Source organism: Schistocerca piceifrons, chromosome 1 (assembly GCF_021461385.2).
Source record: "Schistocerca piceifrons isolate TAMUIC-IGC-003096 chromosome 1, iqSchPice1.1, whole genome shotgun sequence".
Lineage (NCBI taxonomy): Eukaryota > Metazoa > Arthropoda > Insecta > Orthoptera > Acrididae > Schistocerca > Schistocerca piceifrons.
Window position 1 is genome coordinate 304,159,093 of NC_060138.1, and position 18,348 is coordinate 304,177,440.

The following is an 18,348-nucleotide window of genomic DNA, read 5'->3' on the forward strand; positions in this document are numbered from 1 at the left end:
TTTATTTTCGGCTCACTGATTTCGTTTCTTTCCATTTCTGCTATGGCTGCTCTGACTCAAGCCGATTTGAACAAGATAACTTTTACTTTTCTAATCTGTTCTATTCGGGAAAGACTTTAACACAACATTGGTCTTCGCTTTGCCTTCGCCTTTAATATTTTTGCGCAGTATAGAACAAATTTACGTTATATTTTCATTTTTACAACCTTTCTTGATTGTGTCGTGATCATTAGGTCATTATTTTTTGTTTATAACTCTTCTAAGGATCACTTCTAATCTGTATGTAGGTAATATTGAAGCTCCCCCATTTACGTAGAACGGTTTACCATTATAGGAGATTACCTTTTATTCTCACATTGTTGTCGATAATTTTATTAGTACGTATGTTCCTACAATTTTATTGATACTTAAACTCAAGGCAGATCTTTCTAATTCGGTTTGTGATGCGCTACCACCAACATATTTAAAAATTACTATCATTATAAACCTTTTTATATATTACTTATTTTTATAAACCAAAAGGCATCGGAATGTGTGAAAATGCTTATCACTGACATAGTTCACTTCCTTCTATAGCACTTAATGAATCCTCATATTCCTTTTACTAACAGTGTATTCAGTGTCAGTATTTTTGTGAATACAGTATTTTTGTGAATACATTACACTGACGTCGTCAACACTACTTTCAACGATAATGCTAGTCCTGCAAATCCTTAGGCCAATGTCAGAACTGCCACTTCAGTAAAAAATTAAATATAGATATACCTTAACGATATAAGTTCGCTTGTTAAACTGATATTGTCAAAAGGATGGCCCCATGTGTAATTTTAAATCTTTGTGAGGATATCACTTCGATGTATTTATAGCCTCTGGAAATTTAATGGCGAAGTTTTGTGTTCCACTTCCGTACTGCTTTTTAAATCAAGCAAGGTGTCATACTTAAGGGTAGTGTGTTTTAATACTATCCTAAACACCCCGACTTTGATTTTTCGAGATTACTCTAATTCATTTTAGCCAATTGCTGCAACATAACATCACATAATCAGTAAAATCACGTCCTTTTCCGACCGCTGGGGTAGTGAATCCTCTGAAATGATTTTATTGTCTATGGAACTTCGTTGTCACTATCACGAAAATGACATACGAGAAACGTGCTATATTAATACTTTGATGGGAATCACTACTGAAGAACTTAAACACTTGGTAAACATCACAGAGAAGTTGACATAACAAGAAGTCTATAATCAGGAGATGAGGACTATAAACCGCCGATTCCGATGTAAGGTTACCACCAAGTGGGGCCTAGATGTTACCAGCTACGAATTTCTCTCTCCAAATATGATAAATTACAAAATTCAGTGAGACGTTAACTTGGAGATTTCCTAGAAACCGTAAAGGCTGTGATTCAAAACGTTTGACATGCATTATTTCAAAAGAATACTGATAATTGAGTGGATCGGTAATATAATTAATGAAAATTTTCTTCATAGAATTGGTGACGAAAGAAAACTGTGGGAAACATTATCTAGTAGAACGGATATGATGACAGAACGTATTACTTCATCTGGGAATAACTGCCATAGGAATGGATGGAGCTGCAGAGACCAAAAGTATGAACAACAAGTGAATGAGGACAGTGGGCGATACGGTACCGTTCCGGATCTCTGGATGCAGAGGAGAACGGCTGAATATCGACACGCAGCCAAGAGCTTCGCGAAACGGAAAAAAGGAACAATGTGAAACACGCTGGATACAGCGAACAATTGTGTGACACGCAACAAGTAGCTACGCCAATTGCACGCATCCATATTCGGTAAAATTGACTAAGCGGTATCGTGTACGACCGTGTGGCGTGCTGAAGAGGTGTAAATGGCAGAGTAATTATTAATAGGTAGGTCGGCAGAGAAGTGGCACACTAGTCGGAAATAGTTTGCACCATGAGGCATTGCCATTCGCGCACGCAGTGACGCTGGCGTGAACAGGAGTAGCGCAGGAAGTCTTTAAACGATTCGAATGCAATGAAATCTACGGTTTCTTTTATACGTCTCGTGAATTTTGATTCGGTAAACGTAATTTATCATATATATCACGAGAAGGCGGGGCTTTTACTTTATTTTTGCTTTATTTTTGCTTTCTTGGTGGCAATGCTGTCTTTTTTAAACTATTAAGACAACCTGTTTACATATAATCTCAAATTTTGCTTTCAGGTAATTTTATTGAGTACGGCTTTCGTACACTAGATTCCTTGCCAAAGAAAGACATTAACATTAATTACATCGTATTTTTGCTGTTTATTAAGTTGAAGTCACTGTAAATATTCATCAAATGAATAAACGCATTGCGAAATTCGCCAACAAACACTGCTGATTATAAAATAGTGATAATAAGTATTGATTTACGGTCTGTGAATTCAATTCACGGCAGGTGATCAGAATTAGTTCTCAGCGAAATATATTATATGCTTGCTGGAGTAACTATCGTCATAACTACCTCCAAAAATTAGATGAAACCGGCAGTTACATTTAACCCCAAACATAACAGTAACTTTAAAGACGTACGAGAAGCTTAAAACAATAAGAAATTCGGCAAAATTAATTGGATAATAATCTAATACTAAGGACCGAAAGGATTTTATGCACATAACGCTAAACGTGTACTCGAAAGACCAAATTTCAAATCCTCATCCAAAGAAGGTTTTCGGTGACTCTCATAAGTCAGATCAAGCGAAAGGAAATAGAATTCTATAAACACGTTTACAACCGACTTCCTTGTCGATATCTACTAACTGCACTTTCAATGAGACGTTACTGCCTGGATTTTCTTGCTTTCGGTAGTCAAGAAACAAATACTACTCCTAGTGCAACGAAAGATGTAGACTTCGAATCAATAACGACAGCTTAGATGTGCCAGAAATAGAAGACTTTATGTGATGCACTTCACAACGTTGTAAAATCTTTGTTACCAAAAATGAGCAATAATAACAAGAGCGTATACAAAAGATTCAACACTGTCTGCAAGTGTGAATATTCAACTCTGTCGCTATTAACAAAAAACAAAGAGATTGAAAAAGTTTTGTGCTGGTGTAAACTGGCGCCAGCACATCATGCAGCATAGAGGTTCCGAGAGTATCGACAGAGCCTAAAGACGAGACTTGCTGGAAACACGCCGCCAACGCCCTCTCAGCCGCCTGTATTTAAGATAGCTGCAGGGACCGGAGGGCCAGTTATCTAGCAGTTTAGCTAGTTAATTCGATCCTTTTACACCAGTTAGTTCGAGTCTGTACGCCGTGGAGTTCCATCGTGTCACCGAGATGGATCCTCAGACTTAGCATCTAGCACAGAGAGAGGCAGTACATAGCGACTTTAGAGTAAACATAGAGCCGCTTCAGCAGCACTGAGACCAGAAGAGAGATTGTAACATAGCACATGGAAATTTAAGTAGCTCTTTTTTTGTGAATAAATAACCCATTTATTAACTGCATGCAGTTTGTGTTATAGAATGAGGATTCCGGACACCAGCCAACATCCTCTCCTTGATTCCCATGGTATAGCTCTACAGAGACAACGAGACGTCGTAGAAGCGGCTAAAGAGAATACAACAGATCTATAGGGAAATCGGTGATAAGTATATGTATCTAGGTGGTAATTGTTTTATGCCTATAAAGAAACATGTAACAAATATCATAACAGCCTCACAGTGATGACTTTTGGCATAAATATGAATCACATCTATGTTAACGAGGACTTACGACATATCAACGTAAGAAAGACAACTTTTTACTGCTTAAAACACATGTATTATTGTTTTATTAGTAATTTAGTTACGTCCGGCGTGAAGTTTGTTCACAATTAAGCTTCATCCTCGGAAAAATATAATTTCTCCCAAGTTACATTAATTGCTGATCACCAAATGTATCTTAATTTATGTATGATTTTGACTGAGGCCTGCCGTTGCGCTAGTCGATGCCAAATGTCGGTCGAATGTCCTGAGCGTACATCAGTACGACACGTATCGAAATTCGTCAAATTGTGCCTTACATTCGAGTGACGAATATTGTCACGAGTAATAGCAACAAAAATAAATTACCATAGTTTAACGGCACCGCTGACATAGACATAGATTTATGCCATTATTGTTCAGAATGGGAGCAACAGTTGACCTTCACAACACGAAAGTGAAAGGTTTCGTTCTTAGCTATTATTGCTCAGGGGCTGGAGTGGGGCCATTGAGAGGAGTTCTCTGTTAGCTGCACTACTCAGGAATTCTGCTACGTGCACTTTTCCCCGCATAACATTTGATGTTTTCCTACCTAACAACGGGTCTAGACGGAAAAAAGTTTCGTCAAGTGAAGAGGTTGTCAGTGCTGTAAAGAAGCAACACACAGACGCTAGCACAAAAAGGAAGCAGATTTAATTGCAACAGTGTAAATAATTGGGACTCGATGCACGAAGACGGAATGCTTCCATGATGAATTTGCAAAATTTCAGGGATGATGTAGGAGGGTAAACGTATCAGTGTGACGTAAGGGACCCAGGTCCGGAAATGACCCATTCGAAAATCATAAACGAAAACCCTTCTGTTCAAAATGTTCAATGGGACTTAACTGCTAAGCTTGCACACTACTTAACCTAAATTATGCTAAGGACAAACACACACACCCATGCCCGAGGGAGGACTCGAACCTCCGCCGGGACCAGCCGCACAGTCCATGAATGCAGCGCCTTAGACCGCTCGGCTAATATGGGCACTATTATGCATACCTTAATAGCTGTGAGCAATTGTTCAGTAGAAGAAATGTGTTTCACAGTATTGAAGGAAAGCATGTGCTCATAGCTGTTAAAGTATGCATTATGGAGCCCGTATTTTTTGATGCCTTTTTTCTTGTTTTGGTCTATACTACCTGCTCCAAAAATATGGAAACCAAAGAGATTGCAGTAGAAGCGATTTTTGTCAGAGTATCGAAGATAACACGTACTCGTAGATTTTAGGCTATGCATTTTAGAGCCAATGTTTACTAGAGAGTTTTTTCTTGTTTTAGCCGATAGTACTACCTCTGAAAGTTACCTTCTCTGCAATCTTTGTGACTACAGTACATGTATTTCACTGTCAGAGGCCACAGAATAATTTTCGCTTATAACTTTCGACTCGGTAGTTTTCGCACCATGGTCCCTTCCTCACATTCATACACTGACTTCTCCATCACCACGAAAGTTTTTAACATCTTCACGGAATCAGCTCGTATATTGAACTCTAAGAGGTTGTCACTGACAAATACATTTTTATATACGTAGTTTCTGTTCGGCCAGATTCCATTCACTAGTGTAAACATGGCGTGAAATTCTCGACCCTCGTTTGGTCGCTCTCACGTCGATCGTACAATTCGCCTGAGTCAAGAGCTAACCTTAGTCTGCTCACGTCCGCCCCGCTGTGACAGATTTATTCCCGGTGACGCGGACCTCGATCGCCTCGTTAATTCGGCCGCCCTGGCCGGCAGAAGGGCGAAGTTCTCCACGCTCGGAGGAGTACTGAGCGTGCCTGGCGCGACCCACACCCAGCAGAGGCGAGCCGAATGCTACCGGCGCTGTCGGGCGCTACAATTACGGGAGAGGGCGGCGCGCGATTCCCAATTAAACTGCTGCCAAGTCGACGGCGGAAGAGCGCCGTGCGGGCCTATAATCGATTTCCGATGTAATCAGCGTGCACTACTTTGTTTCGCTTTTATTAGGCCGGCCCGAGCGGGCAGGCCACGCCCTGTCTGCGCCTGACTGACTGCCGGCAGCCCGTCTCCAGACACGCCTGCTCATGTTGTGGCGTTGCCGTACCGAGGACGGACTGCCAGCAGTGGATTCAGCACAATGACAATCACACGTGATCTAGCTCAATCGATATTGGCTACGCTTAAGCGAAATTATCTGTGAAGTTCTTCAAGTACAAGTCGTGACAGTGGTAGTGTTTGTAACAGATCATGTTATCATGTTACGTATCCTCCCAAGAACGTCAAGTTCTGTGACGAGCGCGTGGTCGGTCGCAGAAGGCCGGGAACAAAGACTGAGTAGAGAAGTAATTAATGAATATGAAATCAGATTATAATTTCGGACCAAACCACTGCTACATTCATAATTTGTTTGTATCAACGTTAAATAACAATTCAACCGAGAATTAAAGTTTCAAAATAATTACTGAATGGAAAGAGGTCTTATGATAATGTTCCTGACTCACAGGTGATCTGAAATCTGTCAACAGATATCGGCTGTATCATTCGGAGAGGAATTAATAATTTGTTCAATATGGCGCTGTTAAAATACAAGTTTAGATAGAGCGTCTTCTTCCAACGTTACAGGCGCAAAATGGACGCGGTCAGTAGTATGCCCCATCAGGAGCCGGTGGGCTGCTTGACTACCCAGTAAGTTGACGCTAGGACTACCTTTTTCACCGGTAGGAACACTGGTGTGGCGTGCCGGCCTGCTAACAGAAGCCCTGACCGCTGCCGCTGCGGAACATTCTGGAACGGCTTCTTGGAAGGACCACCAGCTACCGTCTCGCGTGCAACCGCGTCATGCTTATAGGCAGGCTTCACCATGCTGATATAAAGTTTAACGATTCGGTACTTCAGGCACAAGCTAGTGTAGGTGCTCGAACTCCATCGCCGTTTCCGTCGTTTGGCGATAGTGAGTAGTTCGCGATTCTACCGAAAAACTCTGCCCTCGATAAGGTTCACCGAAGCCGCCCACTCCTCTTTTGTTGCCGAACCCTAGTTGTCATGGTTTAGTACTCTCTCTTCGAACTGTTTTCAGGTTAAACTTGCGTAATAATAGGTCAATGCTCTTTCTATACGTAGTTCTGGGATTGTTTTTTGTGTTAGTAAAGGCTGCCCTCAGTTAAGAGTACGTTGCTCTATACTAATTTCAGGATAAATGACCTTGTTTTCAAACTCCTAAATCTTTTATTTATCAGTGTTGTGATTGCTACCACTTTTTCTCAGGATCGATTCAAATTAGTGGCTTCTACAAGTAGGGCCGTAGTCCATGCCTTCGCATGGCCTGATACTAGGGAGAATATTAATATAAGATCACGACCGCGTATCTATATTTATTTCGCCCGCTAAAGGGGGCAATCTCTTGCATCAGGCCGCTCATGAGACAAGAACTGTGAGAGTCGGTTTAAGTTTGTTAGTGCACGATGCGACATAATTCTTTCGCCCTTGCTTTCATTCAACCGTGTACGTGGAAACGCTCATGGTCTCTGCCACTAACGATCTAGTAATGATATGTCCCTTTTTTCCACACATACAGGACAACAAATTTGTCACCCCGAGAAGATACGGCGCTACTTCCGTGTGACACCGACTCCAGTCTTCATAATGGCATTAATTCAGCGAGGAAGAGATCACAAGTTTCGTCAGCTGTGTCATATCAGCGACGAGATCCTGTACAACTACCTTACTGCTGAGATATCGGTTGTTAGGTTTCAACTAGCGTTCCAAATAATCCCAGACATTTTCTGTGCCATTAAAATTAGGTGATTTATCGAGCCACTCGAGCTGTGACGGGATAACTGGGTATTTGTAAAATGAGGAACGTAAGCGCGCAGCCATGTGAAGATGGCTAATGCCATCTTGGAAGACGGGAGTTTTGACAACGAACTCATCACGAAGGTGTAAAAGAAAGGGCAACACCTGGTCACCCAGAACTTTGAATAAACATTTTGTTCCATACTTAAGCTGATCTGAATGAGTAGACGGACCTCACGGTATGAAAAGCGCACCCCTCCTCCAAAATATCGCAGAATAATCTCCAGCAGAGCTACATCCTCTACGTACCGCGGGTTATTCCTCTGATTGGGTTATCTGTCCATTCGATGCCTGGAATCGTCTGAACAGAGACAATATCCGTGACTTGTCAAACCAGACTACACGCTTCCAGACAGCTATTTTCTCTGTTATTTGGGCCATCGAAAACGTGCAGCAAAGGCATTTTTCGAAGGGTCAGAATCAAATGGTTAATTTTTCATTGCTTGGATTTCCCTTCGCAATGTTAGTTGACATGGCCCGCAGCAATTCCTGTGGAGTCTGAAACCGATACTAATTTTTATAACCACTGTTCTTACGCTGCTTTACATGGCTCGAAGTGAGACAGTATTCCGTGGCTACTAGTTGGAGAATCCACACTGATACAGCAGCAAGTCAGTCAACTATATTCATGATGTCGTTATGGGCGGGGCCAAAAATGATCGCTCTCTTGTCACGGCTCTATGCCATCCATCATAATGCGCAGATTCCTCACCAACCGACTGCCACATACACACCACTTCGCTGACATTACTTCGGTGAGAGGTCGATGTAGGGTAACATGACGGCCTAGTTCCCGTTCTACGAGATCTGCATCCCTCCAAAGCGACCAGTACTCTTTTAAGAGTTTGGTTAATAGTTTGTCCGACTAGCTTATTTCCGTGCTTCTGTCTAGAAGAGTGGGATGAATCAAGTAAAGTCTCGATTCTCACGACGGCTAGAAAGAAAGTAGTCGCAGGTCGTTAACAGAATGAGACTGTCGTATGATTATTATCCCTACGTTTATGACTTTCATTCGGGCATAAAACTGTAGTTCAAAAATCAGAATTATCGAAAGATTAAAACTGGAAAGCTTAGGAAATAGTGTCGTCAGAAGAAAATAATTTAACACTTCCGATTAATTAATGTTTGGTTCATTGAAGTCGCCATCGTTGTAGCAAAATGTCCTGATACACAAAATTTCGTTTCTTTTCACAGTTCTGGACGCATCTATGTTTTCTTGCTAAATACGCCGTTAATGTCTACTCGTATAATACGTCTACTTACACATTTACTGAAATATTTCATGTCATATCTGAAGTCTATAGAAGAAGTGACTAACTTCATGTTTTGAAGAAAGAAGAGGGCAATGGACATAAACACAGGCTTGAGAATTATTCGCGATTGATATAGACCACGAACTGGAAAAAAGAAAATCAGAGGTGTTAAAACATGAAAAGGAATCTACTTTCAAGAAATCCAAAATTAATAATGAATGCAATAAACACCATACCTATCGAAGAAAATATATTTAATATTAAATAGTGCTAACGTAGAAGTGATGTAAAATCATTGAAATATGAAATGTGGCTAGTTAAATGGCCAAAGTGTAAGATATATAACAATAGAGGAAATTAAACACGTTTTCTGGCTAGGGTATTAAATAAAGTCAGAAGCAAAGTGGTGTATGTCAAGAAGAATTTCTTCAACGAATTATTTTTACTCATATTAACTACTTAAGTGGAAGTAAACTTTCTGAAACTTTACTCCTGGAGAAAGACATTCAAGGCGCTTATTCCTGATTTGCGATATCGACCAAAAATATTATCTTTGTCTACTGCAGATGATAGTTGAAGAAAGCACTTCAAAACTTAATTCTAAGAACTCATTCTACGAAGGATCTACGTGAGGGGCGACGAGAGGATGAGGAGGGGGCGAGAGAAGGGTAGGAGGATTACTTCTCGTTAATAATACTCAAACCGTACTTCGTTTAGTGAACAGGTTTTGAATTATGGAAGACAAATGTTTTATTCAATTTAAAAATGAGACATACTGATGGGTGACAAATTCTGCGCAAATATTACGGATTATGTGAACTCAGTGACCTATTATCTTTCCAATTCCGTTATCATATGTCCAGTTTCTTCATAAAGTGTATTGTATTTATTCTCGGAAACAGTTAATTTTCTTTATACAAGGCAGTTCACATTTGTATTTTATTCTTGTAATCTGTCTAACGAATCATTATTTAGCAATAATTTGTATGACTCCTTGACAAGCCAACAAGATAACTGTTGAAATGAGAGAAACTAGCAACAAATGCACATGACGTCTTAGAAACTTAAAGAAAAATAGAGCTGAGGTCTGTATCATAAAAGAGAGAATGTAAAGAAAAACAGGAGGATTTGAAGTTTTGTGATTAATAATGTAATTTTCTAGGTAGTTCGAGAATTTTCCATTATTCTGTTCCCCGTTTCAGCATTATACCGAACATCTAAATGCAATTTCCTCTTCTGCAGTTTGCGGTAGCATAATACGATAAAGGTTCCTGCTCGTTTCCTTACTCTTAACGTGGATGTGGCCGTAAAAGTAGGAGCGAGCTGTACTGTCAAAGTTAGCTCGGTAATGCGCCAGAGGGTAGGCCGGCCCGGAAGCCATTTCGGCTGGCGGCCTACGCACAAACTCGGAAGCGCCATCGAGGAGAGCAGTGCGCATAAGCTACCTCCTCTTCCACTTGGCTCTTATACGCAGCCAGAACCGCTCCCCACAACGGGAGGCGCTGTATGAAATTCGTCAGAAGCTGGCGAACAATACATCAACAATTGTCGTACCTCCTTTGAGACATACACCATCAGATTGTCATTTTCTCGCCTATTAGTCTCGTTTGCTGTCTCCAAGCTCTGTGTAAATATGACAGATGTTTTGAATTAGAGGAGTTTAAAATAATGACGGGAAAATAACAGGGATAATTTTAATGTTAGACCCTTTGTTGTTCATAATGGATTTTGGTAAGTCCGAAGGATCATCCAGTCGATGGCGAGGTCATTAGATAAGGACCAAAGATTCGGATTGTGGAGCATTGGGGCGAAAACTGCCGTATTCGTTTTCAAAAGGACCATCCCGACATTTTCCGCAGCCGATTTATAGAAACCGTGAAATAACCTTTATCTTGATAGTTAGAAGGGATACGAGAGTGTGTGTGTGTGTGGCGGGGGGGGGGGGGGGGGGGGGGTTTGGACAGTAGACTTACCGAAGTAGAACCCAGTGTCTCAACCATTGTCCCGCCTCGCTCAGTATAAACATAAAGACGATGCTAAAAGTGTCATCCCCGAATTATAAAGACATTAACGTTTCTGAAGGTATACAATGAAAAACGCGACGTTACATATTGTGTATTTTCAGCACTATCATGTCATCGGCAAGCATATTGAACGAAGCAGTTTAATAATATGGCGAAACTTGCAGCACAGTGATTGAATCAAGAGAACTGGTTGAAATTCAGCCCGCTTACTAGTTCTCATGGGAAATACTGAAGGGTGAAACACTATTACGTATGCAAATCAATGAATATTTCCCTTAAGTAGTGTGTGACTGTAAGGATTTGTGCTGCTTTCCTTCCACCTTAATGTAAAGTCAGACTACGATCTGATGTAGATATTTTAATACATAGCTGCGGTGGGTTTTAGATGCGTGTGCCTGCAGCATGAAATCTCTGATAATTTCATTTAGTTCTTAGAAGAATATATCAAGCAAATATTTCATTAGTCACAACCGCGTTCGGCACATTGCGTCTGAGTGAAAAACGTACAAAAGATTATGAACTGTAAGTGAGAACTTCTGTTATATTTAATGATATATGCCCTTCATAGTTCTGAAGTTATGGATTGTTTACCGTAACTAATGAAGACAAGAAAGGAAAGAAGCATCAAGTTTACACCCTGCTGTGGAAGAAGTCGCACAAAAGGCAGTAGAAATAACGATTGCACAAGAATGCGGCGAAAAATATGCCGCGGATCTTTTTTAAGGAAATACTTCCGAATTCCCTCGATATTGTTTAAGTAAATAACAGCAAAACTGCATCGTGTTGGTCGGAGGTCTCAAATTCGAACAAGACAGTTCATCTCGGAGCACAGGTAACAACTAAGTCTTAACTACCAGTAAAAACCCTTGTGTTATTCAGATTAGAGGTGGAAATGTGCCGGTAACTTTTAGGGACTTGTAAAACGTCTTTAGGTACTGGGCTCTGTTAAGATGATGGAACAAACTGAAACATCTTTCAAATTATATTTTTGAATTTAATGTTACATTATTCTGAAGTCCGTGCTACGAAGATGGTCTGTCCGATCGATAAATAAAGAGCAACTTCATAAAACGGTTTTCATCCTTTCACCTCACTTGCATAAGTGATCTGAGTTATGCTACTGCGACGAAATATCGGAACTGCAGTACCATCACACAAATCAGCAACACCGTGAATAGAATGTAGTTCAATTACTACAATGAAACTTTTGTTAAATTGCAATTGCCTATTCAATGCGAAGCAGTGTCAAATTTAGTTTCAAAAATACTGAAACCTCCAGGTTTACATAAATACTAAATTTTATGCAATTTCTCGCAGACAAACTCTGCAGTTTCTAATGGTATGCTGGAGGAAGGTAACGGGCGCTTTATTGTCCCTTCTTTTGCCACACTTTCATTCTTACAGGGTTCATATGATTGATTAAAGCCACTTGACTCACGCGCTTTCCAATTTACTTGTTTTAGCAGAAAACTCATGAAGTTTTTTGCACCGATTTCCACTTTTTTGCAACAGACTACGGCGATTAGCGGTGACTTTAATGAACGTTGAGTCTGCTAATAACTTACCTGAATTTCATTCGCACCAGTCACTCACAAAAGTGTTCCCACATTCCATAACAGAGTGTTTGAAAGATGCTGATGGTATCAAGTACATTCGACATGGTATACATAGTTTGACTACAGGTTGGCTCTGTGAGGGGAAGCCAAAATGTCGACAGAATGAGACTGAAGGAACGAAAGCGCTTGTTTTCAATGTACTCCACACAAGCTAACAAATCGATCAAGTACAGACTGAATATTCCACAGCTGAGCAACTGGAAGATTTTTACGGAAATGACGAAAGCAGAAACTGCTACACGTTTGATGTCTGAGAATCAAGAGAATCGGTTTTGGGAGAAACTTGAGTGAAGTTCTTCCGTAACTTTTTTTTTTGTAAATTATACAGTGACAGATAACATTCAGCGATTCTGGATTAGAGGTCAACAACTCCCAAGCAACGCGTGTGACACACAGCAACAGTTAAAATATTCTTCCCACTCACAGTTCAAAGTTTATGGCGCTTTTTTGTTAATCGATGATGCATTTACCTTAAATTTGTAACAAGACATGTACTAAAATTACCTAAGTGCACAAATAGAAAACGATGGTATGTATATTGTCTTAAAACAGTCTGTGATGAGCAATGTAGTAACATTATCTAGTGCCCGCCCGGTTGGCCGTGCGGTCTAACGCACTGCTTTCCGGACGGGAAGGAACGCCAGTCCCCAGCACGAATCCACCCGGCGGATTTGTGTCGAGGTCCGGTGAACCGGCCAGTCTGTAGATGGTTTTTAGGCGGTTTTCAATCTTCCTCGGCGAATGCGGTCTGGTTCCCCTTATTCCGCCTCAGCTACACTATGTCGGCGATTGCTGCGCAAACAAGTTCTCCACGTACGCGTACACCACCATTACTCTACCTCGCAAACATAGGGGTTACACTCGTCTGGTGTGAGACGTTCCCTGGGGGGTCCACCTGGGGCCGAACCGCACAATAACCCTGGGTTCGGTGTGGGGTGGCGGAGGGGTGAAGTGGACTGCGGTAGTCGTCGTGGGGTTGTGGACCACTGCAGCTGCGGCGGGGACGGAGCCTCTCCGTCGTTTCTAGGTTCCCGGTTGATATAACATAACACATAACATAAAATTATAAAAGGCCGCAAATAGAAAACGATGATACGTATATCGTATAACAACAGCAATGTGGTGTACGATGTTAGTGAATTCTTTAACACAGCACTGGAAAACGACGGGTTGATTACAGCGTGGACAGTGATCAGATATTTTTCACATGTGTTTTACGTTCATCCACCCGAAACACAAGTTCTTGTTTCGTTTCTCTGCTTCTGTGAGTTTATATGAAATAGTTAGTTTTTGTCAGCATTACTAACTAACGTTCGAGAACTAGGAGCTTACATCATCAATACCATTGAATAAACCACCACTGAAATCCTAGGTCGAGTGTGCTACCATCTTGATTATAGAGTCTATACCTACAGAACCACTGTGCGGAAAACTCCTAAAGAATCCGTAGTATAAACATTACTTACTTTTCCGAATGAGCTCATAGCTCCAGAAAATGACAGAAACTGATCTGCTGTACATCAATCAAACTGCTTCAATTATTAATAATGATTCCGGGTACGGGGTGACATCTAGATGAGCCGGCCGGTGTGGTCAATCGGTTCTAGGCGCTTAAGTCTGGAACCGCGCAACCGCTACGGTCGCAGGTTCGAATCCTGCCTCAGGCATGGATGTGTGTGATATCCTTGGGTTAGTTAGGTTTAAGTAGTTCTAAGTTCTAGGGGACTGATGACCTCAGATGTTAAGTCCCATAGTGCTCAGAGCCATTTGAACCATTTTGACTGTTAGATGTGTACCGAAAATCAAACTATGTGTAGATAGTGGTGGAAGGAATCTAAAAGTAATGTACTAGTTTTGTCGGAAATCAATATTTACAAATATCAATTCAGAAACGACAATCGGAAGCACAGAAAAGAAAAAGGATCACGTTATACAGATTTCACGGAGAGTAAACGGAATATGTTCTCTGCACGAAATGTTTTAGTAGTGAACCAAGCGAAAAAAGTATTGGTTAAAAACAGTCTTGGTTGCAATTTTAGTTTATTTTATTTTTCAACAACGCGATTCGCCTTATTTAGGCAACTTCAGGTTATCTTAATTTGGTATTTCTTGGAAGAATCTAAATAAGGCGAAACGCGTCGTTGAAAAATAAAAAACTAAAATTGCAACCAAGACTGTTTAAAACCAATACTGTTAAGCACTAGTTTGCTGTATGCCACATATGGATTGGAAGAATTTCAAGTGAAAAAAGTTCGTAAGTTAAGAAATACCATCCTTACTCCGGACTTCACCAGCAGGGGTATCTGGCGACAGTCGTCGAGTGAACTTGGTATATTTTTCCCCTGTTGTACCTAACGCATATTGTCAACACATACCAGTAAATGTCTGTCTTAACTGCTTGTTCCGATGTCCGTGCACGGCTGCTACTTCCGCCCACACAAATTGCCGAAGGTATTACCTATATGTAAGCCGCTTTGGCCTTAATCACTGACTACACCACTATCAGCAGTTCATATGGAACTTCCTGGCAGATTAAACTGTGTGCCGGACTGAGCCTCGAACTCTGGACCTTTGCCTTTCGCGGGCAACTGCGCTAACCGAGCTACCCAAGCACGACTCACGCCCCGTCCTCACAGCTTTACTTCTGCAGAGTGAAAATCTCATTCTGGAGTTCATATGGAGTTAACGAAACGAAAAAAGATTTGCTCTCTGCTTTCTTCATTCTCTCATACACTACGGATGCATCTGATGGCGTTTTCGGCACCGCCTACGATAGCATACGGTGGCCTCTTTCATGTTTCGCCGTACTGTCGCTTATGGAAGCACTAATTTGATCGCCCGTCAGAGCGGTGTGTGGAAGGGATACAGCAGCAGCGCCCTGCCCCGCTCGCACCTGCCCGCCGCCTCCGCCGCCGCAGTCTCCCGCCTCTGACGCAATAAAACGCCAGACGCGCCCCGCCTCTCGCCCCCCGCCCGCCGTGCCGTGACTGACGCCGGGTCAATCAGACGAGCGCTGCCAGTTCACGGCGCTTCCATTTCCGGTTCGTTTAGCTGCTTCCACCCCCGCACCTTGGGCCCTCCCTGCGGATTTTGCGCGTGTGCTCGCCGCCCGGCGCGCTGCCATCGAAACAAACTGGTAGCAGCTCCGTATCAGCACCGCCGAATTGCCTCGCCAGTCGACGGCACGAGGGTGGAGTAGCGAAGGGCTGCTTTCGGGGTCCCAGTCGAGCGGGTAATTTCTCTTTAACGGCATTTGCGCCCTGCACGAAACAGCGCTATTTCCTCCTTGAGCAACAACTGTGTCCTTAAGTTCGTTGTTGTGGCTCTTTGTTCTGACGAGCTACAATATTTAGTTTCATCGGTATACGAGCACACTCGGTTTCTTGTCGTCTCGCTGTCCAAAAGAGGTATATACAGCATATTCCCTTTATAGGTAAGTTTCATATACACTTCGGACTAGGTGACCAGCAAATGACAATACCCATCACCCCCCCCCCCCCCCTCAGATTTAATGATAAGATATCCCAGCAGTCCATCAAAAACTGAATACAGATCAAGCTTGACAACAACTGTGAATAAAGTAGCAAAATAGAAACAGCGAATGATCCAAGCTCGGTATGTGCACAATCAAGCGAATCTGAAGAGCAACGGCGTTGCGGTTATGTGCTCACGTTCTTGAACTACTACCAACGGAGAGATCCGCAGGCGAATCTCCCTTGTAACCCAATTATTTTTCACAAAATTATGTCAGTGTCACTGTCGTGGTGAATCATCCGTATGCAACAGCGAGGTGTGACAAAGGATCCTCCACACATAGGTGCCTCCTATTTGTGACTCTTTCATACCTTTTTGGAAGCTTTGATTCTTCAATTCCTTTGTTATAATTTAGCTCACATCCTTTTATTTGTTGTTTTCATTTCTGTGAGAGATCTGTACGGCATCTCGTCTGCTCTCACTGTTCATGAAATTTATTTGCGACGATAGTATATTCTTACCACATGACTCATATTCTATAGCCAATGTACAGTATGATAACTGTCAAGACTACAGAAAGAGAAGAGAGACGTCAGTGAGTGGACGGACAGTTCATGAATTTGAGAAAAAAAAGTCTTAATGGGACACGAAAGAGATTTCAACACGGATCTCCCGCTTTGCAGTCCAATACCGTGACCACATAACGACGACAGCGTAATTCTTATAATTCGCACGACTTTGCTTCTTTTTTCACATTTCAGTACACCTTCTTCCTGTTTTCGTGCATTATCAGTTTTTGACGGGCTATTTCACCACTAAATCTAAGGGGGTTGCGATGGGCAGTTTCGCTTGTAAGAATCATTGCCAGGAGAAAGTGTATGGATGGTACAATACAAATACTATGATGTTCTTGCTGTGACAGAAAAGAAGAGCACATTTTGAAGTTTTTCATGCGAAACTCTTCAAACATTTTCCCCACTTTCCAGTCCTATACACCTAAGGGTAAAACCTATATAACTCCTTTGGTCCATGCTCTGGCCAGTGCCCAAAGCTGTCATGTTGTACATCATTCACTGTTACCCGGTCTGCTGTTTCGCTCTTTTTCTAGATCAGTCGTCAGTCCTACTGTGATCTGGCATGCTTCCTCTTCCCAGAAAATATCAGTCCATTTGCGATGTCCCAGGTAAGAATTCGCCAACACCTCTGCATAATAACTTACTTTCAAGATTTTCTGTTACTGTTGATAAGCAGTTTTCCTTCCACAAGGAAAAACGGCATCAAAAAAATGGAAACAAACTGCTCTTCCACTATATTTCCTAAAGATGCACTCTACTCAAAAACTTTACACCAGAGGCAACAGAATATCTCAGGATCACACAGTTTAAGCAGCGCTTGCAAGCAACACTGTCCTTCCATGTATGAAATTGGAAATGAGTAGCAGAAAAGTGTGGAATTTTGACGTTACTTGAGAACAACGTTTCCCAAGTTGAAACGATAACATAAACTTTCCTCTGGGATAGAAAGATGCCAGATTGATTCTCAGGAATTATAATCCTAGCACGTTTGAGGTCCTTACGCGATCACCGTTCCACAAATTCTTCGTCATTCTGGGACACCCACTCAGGTGGGTTAATAGAAGCAATAGAAGGAAAAACGTCCACGATTCCAGTGAAAACGTCAAGGAAATAGCCAGATAACTGGAGCAGGCACAGTATAAGAGAATTATGCGCAACTCAGACAGCCTAACTCAACCACAAAATTCCGAGACCCCACGTTCAGAAGTGAGTCGCAAAACATATGCTTGCTGCTCTTTACATGTCGTATAATGACCAGGCGGTAAAATTAGAAAAATTGTGTCCACATCAACAATAATTTTTCCTATGTCTCACCCACGAGCAAATGGGGGTGGGGATGCCACTGGTACACTATGTACACTCGCCATACACCGCACGCTGGCGTGCGCAGTACAAATGTAGAATATAACGGAGAAATTGAGATCTTATTTGCTGAAACTATATTCGATATCGCTGTAAAACAGAAGTACATTTAACATTAATAATTTCGCGATCATCCGTGATGGACATCGTGCTGCTGTCCTACCGCGGTGTCATCCTATCGCTACACCATCATAAATAGGAGCCACAACGTTGTAACACTATGCTTGACAGCATCTTGGAATTCAATATTGTAGCGAAATGTCAAGGATTCGACACGTTCCCGGTAGGTTCCCAGAGATACTTCGCAACAGATATCTACGAAAGAGTTCGCCTGTGAATTACGGTCGGTTATCTCTGAGCGCGCAGCTCGTGCTCCAGAGCGTCCCGAGATGCTTTCACCGATTCGAATCTGGCAATGACATGGTCGTCCGGTAAGACATCAAGCTTGGAAGCACGCAAGTGGTCAACTGCTGT